Below are 12226 nucleotides of genomic sequence, written 5' to 3'. Positions count from 1 at the left end.
TAATGGAAAATTTAATAAAAATTATTATATATATATATATATATAAAGATTTCCCAGCTCACCCTTGTATCCAGTACTTTATATGTGCTATTCTAGGCTCCTTTTTGTTGAGAGTAAAGCAACAACAAAGGCAAGCCTAGCTTTCAGTGAAACAATCTGGGGTGTATTGTGATTATTAGCTTTACCTGACCCACACCTGATGTCAGGTGCAAAACAACTGGGTGTGACTGTGGTAAAAAGGCCCGTGGGTCAAATTAGGATGCCCGGTGGGCTTAATTAAACCCGTGAGCTACCAGAGTATACCCATACTTAGTAATTTTTTTAAAGTCCCATCAATTCATCAATCTCCATGGAAAATTTAGAATGGGCCTAGATTTCTCCCTGTGCAATCCATGGCTGGATTGGGCTGAAATTATAAACAGTGTTTAGAGGAGGAACAATCACAGGCAAACCTTAGGTTTGTGCCCTTCCCCTGTGCAACCAGAAGAAGGAGACTGGAAATTTTCCCTTTAGATTAAGCACAGCTTACTTTTATACCCAAACTCAGAAAAAAACTTTATTTAGTCTTAACTGAAGATAGTTGAATGAGCAAACTTCAAATCACTGGTTATAAATCTGGTTTCCTTCAAGTAACCAAGCCAGTTAAGCAACAACTATTTAGGTTTCAGACATAGCACTAAACTGTAGTTTATCGAAATAAGAAACAAGATCTCCTTATGGACATTCTAGGGACAGACCAATCAGCCAATTACAACTTTTCCTGCAAGTTTGCCCAATATAGACATCTTTGCAAGCAATTCCCCCCAGCATCAACATATGCATTTTTCCTGCACACTACCCCCTAATAAATGCAAAATTCAGAAAACTAAGAATTTTGAAGGATGGCTGTGTTGTCTGTATTTTGCAGGAAGTGTGAGTTAGGTACATTCCTGTAAAAATGGAATCCAAATTCAATTTCTTCCCCATCCCTATGCCATGGCTGAGGACAAGAGTAAAGTGTGAAGAGCATGAACTGAAGACTCGTGCAAAAAATGACAAACCATTGTGGCCATGGCTGCTGTCATCAAGCCTTTCACACTCACCCTGGCATGAGATACTTATATTCTGGCACTGCATCATATTCTTTCCTGCTTTGTTTTCCCTGAATCTTCTTGGAAACCACTTCTGCTCCTTGTGCACATCTCCCAGCCTTCTGTTTGGCTTTTGTGGGAAGGAGGGGGAAGGGAAAAGATTTATGAGTGTAATACATTCCTTTTGCTTGTGCAGGCAGATAGAAAACGTGGCTCTATAAAAGCCCTCCAAATTAGATCCATCTGCCAAAAGTGGGGCTAGTTTCTATGGTTCACTCATTCTTCATGAGCCCTTTTTCTCTATTCCCTACCACCCAGTACCTCCTTGACTTGCCGCCCCCTTTGTAAAGATACATCTAGGAACCATGACGTCAACCTAGATGCATCAGAGGCAAATCAGTAAATACAGGGCATTTGATTTGGAACTCATAAACACAGCAGGGAGATAAATCATCTTGGCAAGCTCTGAAACACAGGCAACCACTGACTCTCAATCAATTTTATGACTGCTTCACATCATCCCTGTATAGCACAAAATCACCTTCAGGAATCCTGCCATATCCAAGGCCAGTTTCATGGTGAGGAAAAGTACTTATCAGTATGTATGTACATGAAGTAATAAGTTTCATTTGTATTAGCAATAGAATATTTTTTTTGTAATCAAACGATTACATCCGAAAGTGAAAGTATTCAGTGCTACTGGATTTAACATGGATGAAAAAGTGCTGGAGACTTGTGATGTATTTGCTATATCTATTGACTCACAAGTATATAAGCAGAGCCTATTGGGAGTAGACAGACTTCTAAAAACAGGCAGAGGTGCTAATCCTGCACCAGGCTCTTAAGGAGGCAGGTGTACCCTAAGGATCTTCATATTCTGGCATATCATAGCTCTCCCCTACTCACTGAAATTCATACTCCTCCCAACTGTCTTTCCATCTCTCTAACAATCTGTGATGGGTATAATATTCCAAAGGCTGAAGAGAGATTCCAGAACATTAAGAACCATCTACCTCCTTTGGTTAATTCCCTAATTATCCGTCAGATTACTCAGGCAAAACCACAAGCCTATTTGCAGTAATGAAGACAACCAAATTCAAAAATAATACAGAACAGAGCAAGCTCATTGACACTCAAACCTTTGCTTGCAAAATAAATCTCTGTAGCATTCCTTGATGCTCAAGGCTTACTCCCAAAAGGTTTATGTGGGTAACCCATTCTGATCTACCGTTAAGAAGAGAATTGCTCACTGAAGCACTTCTTGAACTCAGTGTGCCCACAGCATTATACTAAAATGAGCTATTAATACTGGCAGAGTTTCTTGAGTAAGCCGCACGTAGTTCAGAAATTAACAATAGGATCCAAGTTCCAGGAAACTGCAAGGCTTTACACTGAACTTTGAACCATATAAACGTTTGCAGGAATGCCACGCTGAACATCAGCGCTTCAACTCTGCATGGTACAATTAAACAATTATCATGCCACAATAGTCTTATTCTCATGAACAGAACATCCAGGGGGAAGATAAACGATTACCTTAACATTGACATCCCAAAGGGAGATGTTTGCTGTATTCATGGAGGTACGGGTTTCAGTAACAAGATAATAGATACAGCTGAAACATTAGTAAAGTTTTCCAAAAAGCATTTCAGTAGCAGAACAAATCAAGAAGTCGAACTATGCATACACCCCCACACCCAATTCACTTTGTGGCCCTGATCTGTAGCCCCCAGATTGGGCCAATCAGCTCTGTACCATCTCAAGAGCCAGACCCCACCCTAGCAGGTTGTGTGAGAGCAATGAACAAAGGCATAAAGGACTGGTAATGTATGAGCTGGAGGTGCAAAGCATGTATGGGCTCATCTACTCCGCATTTGCTCCACATTTCTAGGCACATACCTAGGCTTTCCAGGTTTGTGGCTGAGCGTTTGTTTCATTTTTGCCTCACTGGGAAAACCCCATCTCTACTGCTGAATCAGAGCAAACTGCAATCTGCAGAAAACCTGGATTGCCATTGGTGCAGAAATGCCCTCCGTCTTGTGTCCCCTGTATGCTGGGTCTGCGCTCCAAATCAATGCACTCATCTTCCCCACATGATGGATCACACCAAAGACTCGCCAATTCTAGCATTCTGTTCTTATGGCAGCCAGCTAGATGCTTATGAGAAGCCCACAAGCATAGCTGTCAACTTTTCCCTTTTCTTGCGAGGAATCCTATTCGGAATAAGGGAATTTCCCTTAAAAAAAGGAAAACGTTGACAGCTATGCCCAAAAGCAGGACTTGAGTGCAATAGTACTGTCCCACTAATGATCCTGAACAACTGGTATTCTGATACATACAGTGGTACCTTGGTTCCCGAACAGCTTAGTTGTTGAACAAATCGGCTCCAGAACACCCCAAACCGGGAAGTAAGTGTTCCGGTTTGTGAATGTTTTTTGGAAGCTTAACATCTGACGTGGCTTCTGCGGCTTCTGCTTGAGTGCAGGAAGCTCCTGCAGCCAATCGGAAACTGCGCCTTGGTTTTAGAATGGTTTTGGGAGTCGAACAGACTCCCGGAATGGATTAAGTTCGAGAACCAAGGTACCACTGTACTGTCTCTGATACCGGGGGTAATATATAGCCATCATGGCTATTTGCCACTGATATGCCACCTTCACCATGGGAGCCTGTAAGCTTCTTAATAGTGGTTCTTGCAAGAGTGCGGTTGTGTTCAGGGTCTGCTTGCTGGCTTCCCATAGGCTGTGAAAATGGGATGCTGGACTAGATAGGATCCAACAGGCTGTGTTCTCAATTTGTCTAATCCCCCTTTAAAGTCATACAAGCTGTCAGCAAATTCCATGCGCTGTGTAAAGAAGGCCTTCCTTTTCTCTGTCCTGAACCTCCCATCATTCATCTTTATTGGATGACCTCATCTCCTAGTAGTATGAAAGACAGAGCAAAACATATTTCTAACTATTTCTTCCACACAATGAATCATTGTAAATGCCTCCATTGGGTCTCCTCTGACCATTTGTCTAAGCTTAAATAACCTTCCCTCATAGGGGAGCAGCTCCAGTCCATCAATCATTTTGGTTTACCTTCTCCTGCTCTACAAGGTGTGTTGACCTGATCAAAAATGGTGAGATGGTGTGCAAAGAAAAGTTTTATCACACACACATACACACTGTTCCTCCACTGTTCCTCCACTGTCTCAAGAAAAATAAAGAGGGACCCTTGGTTTGGTCATCTGCATTTATAGTCTAAATGGGTAGTTTAGACAAACTGAGTGAGAAGGTTCTGTGCATTTCTGTATTCATGACAACAAAGGAAATTTGCATAGCGAAATTGATCTTCCTTGAATTCTCAGGTCTCTCCTCTGTCTTCCGTGACTCGCGTCTGATGTGGCTGCCACACGGGAGGTGATGCATGGATACGGCTTCCTTGTAAATGTGCCAGAAGTTTATCTTTTACAAGAGAAAACTCAACTACCAATCATTTCACTTCACTGCTTCCTTGAGCTCCTGTCATCTGCTTGTCCCATCTACATGCTGCCTTTTGTGCAAGTGCATGAGATTCCATTTCTTTTTAAAATAAAACAGAACCGATTCAGGCATTATTCTTCTGGGGCATGTTATTATATATTTGGGTGTAGTCTGAGTTCTGCTTTTTTTGGAATATTTGTCACATTTCCATCCTGCCCCTTCTTGCAAAGCGGAGTGGAGATTTATTTATTTTTAACCTGAGGGCCAAATTCCCTTTTGGGCAAGCTTCGGGAGGGCGCAATGACATGCCCAAGGTGGGCTGCACTAAAGGCAAACGTGGGTAAAGTACTGTAGCTAATTTCTACACTTACCCCTTTTCATTTGAAGCTGCCTTTTAAATTGATTTATGAATATCTGTGGAAGTGCAGGACGTCTGTTTCTAACTTTTAAAAAATCATTAACACACACTGCTACAGATTCTGTCTTGCTAACTTGCTACCATAGGTCAAGGCTGTCTCTGGAGTGTGCTACTTGAACTCAGATGATGGAATGCTCTTACATACAAAAAAACTACCCTGTACCCAGGAAACTATAGAGGATGAAGGATGCTAGCCTAGAATTCCAGTTTTTGACATACAGGATATTTTCCCCATAAGTGAGCATTCCATTATGTCAGACTTTTACCGTAGTCTGAAGTAGTTCAATCCAGACACAAGTTTACCACTTTATTGGCAGTTTGCGATAACTAGACCATAGTGATTCTTTGGTAAAAGAGTCTCTCTCTCTTTCTTTTTAATTCCCCCTTAAAGCTTTTGTGCACGTTAACATTTGACTTCAAACCATTCTGCTGGAGGGCTGCCTGGGTTTGTTTTGGCAGGCTTGTTCCTCTGGATTTCTGCCACATTAAACATGTTCACTACTTCAGTTGTTGCATTAGGGACATGGAAAATGTGGCTCATGTAGGATCTTGTCAAAGCTTACAGTGGTCCTTGGTCTAGCCCTTTGTACTCAGTGCCTATTCAAAGAGGCGGCACATTCTGCTTGGACAAGAGTCATCACCCAAATGCCTGTCTCCAGAATCTCTTTACAAGGATTAACGGGTTCGAGATGGCAAGGGATACCAGCTCCCTACAGAGATGCAAATTTTCCAGTGTGCCTCAATAGTTCTCTGCACCGGGGTTTTGCTTCACCATCTATTGATTTCACTTTCCATTAGGATTTTAGCTAAGACTTGTCAATACTGAAGCTGTGCCAGAGATTCAGTCCCCTTTCACAGGGTAGGGTATTTCAAAGAGGAGGTTATTCAATGATTTCCAGGGTTTAGCTGATTTCTCTTTTAAATTTTTGGTATTACCTTCAAATATGAGGTGGCTGAGGGTTTTCCCCCTCTTTCCTGCTTCTTTTTTTAAACAACAACAAACTTTGCTGTTGTTTCAAGAGGTGGCTTGGCTGTTGCTAGCTTCACCATGCTCCTGTTGGGACAGAATGCCCACAATATGACAGAAGTGTTCAGACCTATCTACACAACGTGGTTTGAGCATCATGTGCTTATACAGCAGGGATGGGGGACAGAGGGCTGCATCATAACCTTTCAGGGGCCACATGCAAATGGTGAGTGAGGCCAGAGGCAGAAGTGGGAGGAGCAACACATATAATTTGATCTTTGTCCAGTAGGGTGAACATAATACAGTGGCAGCAGATATCTGTTACAACCGTTGTCATAAAAACGCGAGGAGTCTTGGCACATTTTTTGTAAACTGGTGTAGTGCAGTGTAGTAGTTAAGAGACTGAGCTAGGAATTGAAAAGTTCCTCGTCTCAGTATACCTGAAGGAGCATCTCCACTCTCATCGTTCAGCCTGGACACTGAGGTCCAGCTCCGGGGGCCTTCTGACAGTTTCCTCACTGCAAGAAGCGAAGTTACAGGGAACCAGGCAGAGGGCCTTCTTGGTAGTGAAATGCCCTGTGGAATGCCCTCTCATCAGATGTCAAAGAAATAAACAACTATCTGATGTTTATAAGACATCTGAAGGAAGTGCTGTTTAGGGAAGTTTTTAATGTCTGGTGTTTTATTGTTTTTAATGTCTGGTGTTTTATTGTGTTTTTAATATTTTGTTGGAAACTGCCCAGAGTGGCTGGGGAAACCCAGCCAGATGGGTGGGGTATAAATATATTATTATTATTATTATTATTATTATTATTATTATTAGGAATGGGCGAGGTATAAATAATAAATTGTTGTTGTTGTTTGAACCTCATCTCCGCCATGAACTCACTTAAGTGATCTTAGGCAAGTTATCTTCTCCCAGCCATCTACAGTAGAGGAAATAATGATATTGACTTGCCTTATAGGTAGATTACAACTAGATAGGGCTTGTGAAGGGCTTGGAATGCTTGGAAGCACTATACAAATGTTAAGCATTATTATAACTTTAAGTAGTAACTACATGGCAATCTTAACATCTTTAAATCACAGCTATATGTAACCACATCTCTGTAATTTGTTTTTTATAATGAATATGCTCCATCTAGGGTTCTGTTATTATTTGCATGGTTATGTGTTAATTTGTATAATGTTTATGATAAATCAATAATAATAAAAAGTAGGTTTCTTTAAAAGAAAAAACAAAAGAAAAGTTTGGCAGAGCAATGAGATTCAGTATTAAAGAAAACCCAAATTAGAGAAAGGATGGGGGCCAGTGTATTTACTGAGGTGCCTGTTTCTTTAAGATCTAAACCTATTTCAGTCTTAAGGGCTTAGTCATAATTTTTGGACAGTTGCGGCTTACCAATATAATATTTTGTTCACTTCAACGGCTGGGAAATTCAGCTAATGAGGGGACTTGTCACACTTCCCAACATACCAAGGGTGGCTTCCAAAAATGAAATGCTCCTCAAGACACATAATCGGAGAGACATGAATCATATGGGAAACCTGCCACTGTTGTTGGAAAAAAGGTTCTCACAGAATAACACCAGCCGTAGCCTGCTGCCTCTCAAGATAATGCAGATATGAAGCAACACTTGCAAACTGGACTCAGCTACACAACTGCAAATAAAACGTTTTAAGTGTGCTGTAAAGAGCAATATACAAATGTGACACTAGATGGCGATGGTGAGCTATGGCAAATAGAATCCATTTTTCAAAACATTTTTTAAAAAGCATTTTCACAGTGTGTGTTTTTATAGGTGTCTAGACTCCACTACTCTCTTTTATCTGTTCCGAATCTTCAAACATTCAACTTCATTTGTCACATTCAAGCCAACTTTTTCTCCAGTACACCTTTTCATGTACTTCCCATACAACTGGATAATTTCACAGTTACATTACATTGACATATAAGAAGAAGATGGGTGTATGAACTGAAGAACATAAAAAGGCACTGCTGGATCAGATGAAAGTCCCATCTAGTCTAACATCTTCCCACAGTGGCCAGCCAAATGCCTATGGGATGGCCCCAGGAAGGACATAAGCATTACAGCACTCTCTTGTTTGTGATTCCCAGCAATTGGCATTCAGAGGCATAGTACGTCCAGGATAACCATTATGGCTCGTAGCTAGTGATAACCTTCTCCTCCATGGGCAAAATGCCTATTTTTGGTGTTGTGCCCCAAATCGTCAGGAACAAATACAGCTCAAAGTTCAAGTATTGTACAGGAGAAATCTTATGGAGAGATAATCCATGTCTGTAAGTTTGACTAGACCATTTGTATCCACAGCAGGTTTTCATTCCCGAAGGAAAAGGTGGAGCAGGCAACAGCAGGCTATGGTGCCTCTATGCGGCAGCTAGACTGGTGACTGGGAGTGGCCGTCATATAACACTGATCCTGAAACACCTACACTGGCTCCCAGTATGTTTCCAAGCACAATTCAAAGTGTTGGTGCTGACCTTGAAAGCCCTAAACGGCCTCGGCCCAGTATACCTGAAGGAGCGTCTCCACCCCCATCGTTCAATCTGGACACTGAGGTCCATCACTGAGTGCCTTCTGGCGGTTCCCTCACTGCGAGAAGCGAAGTTACAGGGAACCAGGCAGAGGGCCTTCTTGGTAGTGGAATGCCTTGTGGAACGCTCTCCCATCAGATGTCAAGGAAATCAACAACTTTTAGAAGGCATCTGAAGCCAGCCCTGTTTAGGGAAGTTTTTAATGTTTGATGTTCAGGGTTCTGTCCTCTCCCCCATGCTTTTCAACATTTACATGCAGCCACTGGGAGAGATCATCAGGAGGTTTGGGCTGGGTGTTCATCAGTATGCGGATGATACCCAGCTCTACCTCCCTTTTAAATCAGAACCAGTGAAGGCGGTGAAGGTCCTGTGTGAGTGTCTGGAGGCGGTTGGAGGATGGATGGCGGCTAACAGATTGAGGTTGAATCCTGACAAGACAGAAGTACTGTTTTGGGGGGACAGGAGGCGGGCAGGTGTGGAGGATTCCCTGGTCCTGAATGGGGTAACTGTGCCCCTGAAGGACCAGGTGCGCAGCCTGGGAGTCATTTTGGACTCACAGCTGTCCATGGAGGCACAGGTCAAATCTGTGTCCAGGGCAGCTGTTTACCAGCTCCATCTGGTACGTAGGCTGAGACCCTATCTGCCTGCGGACTGTCTCGCCAGAGTGGTGCATGCTCTGGTTATCTCCCGCTTGGACTACTGCAATGCACTCTATGTGGGGCTACCTTTGAAGGTGACTCGGAAACTACAACTAATCCAGAATGCAGCAGCTAGACTGGTGACTGGGGGCGGCCGCCGAGACCATATAACACCGGTCTTGAAAGACCTACATTGGCTCCCAGTACGTTTCCGAGCACAATTCAAAGTGTTGGTGCTGACCTTGAAAGCCCTAAATGGCCTCGGTCCAGTATACCTGAAGGAGCGTCTCCACCCCCATCATTCTGCCCGGACGCTGAGGTCCAGCGCCGAGGGCCTTCTGGCGGTTCCCTCATTGCGAGAAGCAAAGCTACAGGGAATCAGGCAGAGGGCCTTCTCTGTGGTGGCGCCTGCCCTGTGGAACGCCCTTCCAGCAGATGTCAAAGCGATAAACAACTACCTGACATTCAGAAGACATCTTAAGGCAGCCCTGTTCAGGGAAGTTTTTAACGTGTGATATTTTACTGTATTTTTGCTTTCTATGGAAGCCGCCCAGAGTGGCTGGGGAGGCCCAGCCAGATGGGCGGGGTATAAATAAAAAATTATTATTATTATTATTATTATTATTATTATTATTATTATTATTATGTTTTATCATGTTTTTTAATACTCTGTTGGGAGCCACCCAGAGTGGCTGGGGAAACTCAGCCAGATGGGCGGGGTATAAATGAAAAATAAATTATCATCATCATCCCTCTTCCATATTGCTTAGTATTTCTCTTGAGTGCTTGCAAACTATAGTTATCCACAGCAAGTGAGCTAATTGGCTTCTATGCCACTGATTATAGATAGGATCTCACTGCTTTTCATAGGCAGAAACCACCAGCTTATGATGAAATTCTCTACATGTTTACTCACAAGTACAGTGGTACCTCGGGTTACAGACACTTCAGGTTACAGACTCCTCCGCTAACCCAGAAATAATACCACAGTAACCCAGAAATAGTACCTCAGGTTAAGAACTTTGCTTCAGGATGAGAAAATCCTGCGGCACGGCGGCAGCGGGAGACCCCATTAGCTAAAGTGGTACCTCAGGTTAAGAACAGTTTCAGGTTAAGAACGGACCTCCGGAATGAATTAAGTTCTTAACCCGAGGTACCACTGTAAGTTAGTTTAGGGGGGAGTCTCTAGTAAGTGGGTTTGGGATTGCATCCTTCATAGTCACAATTGGTCACATGTTTCCTAAGCCAAAAGAGCACCTTCTTTCATATGTACACACTGTAACTGCTTTCAATTGGCGCTGAGGATGGTGACAGAAAGGCAGCACAGCAGAGGACGAAAGGCAAAACGTGAAGATGAACAGTTCTTTTCTCCCACGTTCTTCCACAAGTCAGTGACTCATCATAGGTGAATTTCCTGTGGCTTCTGCATTTTCTCATTCAGACTCGGAATTTCTGACACCCTGCAGCTAGTATGAGCTCCTTCTGCTTCGTTCCACACTCCTTTGGTTGAAGGGGCTAAAAGGTTACTACCGGAGTGATTTGGCTGCCATCCAGCCAACGTGTCGCTCAAACATTTTACTACAAAGGAGAAAGAGAAAGAGAAAATAAAACGAGGACCTACTACAAGCTACTTCCTTTTGTCGTTTTTAGATGGCTCAGAGGGTCATGGCTGAAAAAATCCAAATAGCAATAGCAACACAATCTCCACTAAAAAGAAGTGAGCTAGTTTTCAGGTTCACTAGAATTCTTCTTCAGGCCAGATGTTAAGCAAAACACGTGGGGTGGGATTTTTGACTTTGAATCAAGAATTAAGATGAGTTCCTGAAAGATGAACTTAAAAAGTTTGGTCGCTGGTTTTTGTATTTGCAGTTCATTTTTTTCCCCTAAAGGAGCAACATAAAGGGACCCCTGACCATTAGGTCCAGTTGTGGCTGACTCTGGGGTTGCTGCGCTCATCTCGCTTTACTGGCCGAGAGAGCCGACGTACAGCTTCTGGGTTATGTGGCCAGCATGACTAAGCCGCTTCTGGCGAACCAGAGCAGCGCACGGAAACGCCATTTACCTTCCCACCAGAGCAGTACCTATTTATCTACTTGCACTTTTGATGTGCTTTCAAACTACCTGCATTTTTTCCATTGCCAAGGCAAAAAGAAGGCTCTCTAAAGGGTGAATTGGACAATAAACCCTCAACTGAATCTTTATAAGGTTCATTTTCTGACCCAGCAAAAATGATGGAAAACTGAATATTTATTAACTGTGCTCACCTCACTTGGCAGAGTGTCAAGGTCACCTGATGATGCAAAAAGAAATCAGTGGGGAAATATTACTTACAGATAAAGAAGGCATAAAAGATTGAATCACTGGCTCCCCAGCTGCTATCACCACCATTCAGAAACCTTCCTCAGGAAAGAAAAAAACACACAAAATTATTACAGGATTTTTTATCTTAATCACAATATTAATTATAATCCTTTTGGAGACTGATCCAAGCTCACCCATAGTTCACTTCACATAGGAACCAGTTTTGGATACACAACAGTCACAGTGCTCTGCCAGAATGCTCATCCTTTGAGCTTCTTCCTTTGATCTAAATTGAATTCAGTGAAAAAGCTTTGAGGGTCAGAAAAATTCCCAGCAACATCTCCATCAGTACAACAGGAAGGGAAAGTCATGTTCAAAGTTCTCCACAATGAGATGCTACCTGGAAATACTAAAAAACAAAAACCAATGTACTCAAGCATCAACAAATAGATGTTATACTGGAAAAAACAGATATATAATGGGCTGTTTACACAAATGAAATTCACACAAGCACGAAATTGCCAATAGCAGCCTTCCCTCACCTGGCCCCCTCCAGAAATTTTGGGCTACAACTCCAACCAGCCACAGATTGGAGAAGGTTGGTCAATAGGACTGCGGTTCTGGGCACCACAGTTTAAGAAGGATATTCACAAGCTGGAACGTGTGTAGAGGAGGGTGACCAGGGCGATAAATGATTTGGAAACCAAGCCTTATGAGGAACAGTTGAAGGAGCTGGGTATGCTTAGCCTGCTAAAGAGGAGACTGAGAGGGGATGTGATAGGTACAGTGGTACCTTGGGTTACATATGCTTCAG

Source organism: Podarcis erhardii, assembly GCF_964252035.2.
Source record: "Podarcis erhardii genome assembly, chromosome: 4".
Lineage (NCBI taxonomy): Eukaryota > Metazoa > Chordata > Lepidosauria > Squamata > Lacertidae > Podarcis > Podarcis erhardii.
Note: the sequence above shows the minus strand (reverse complement) of the source record.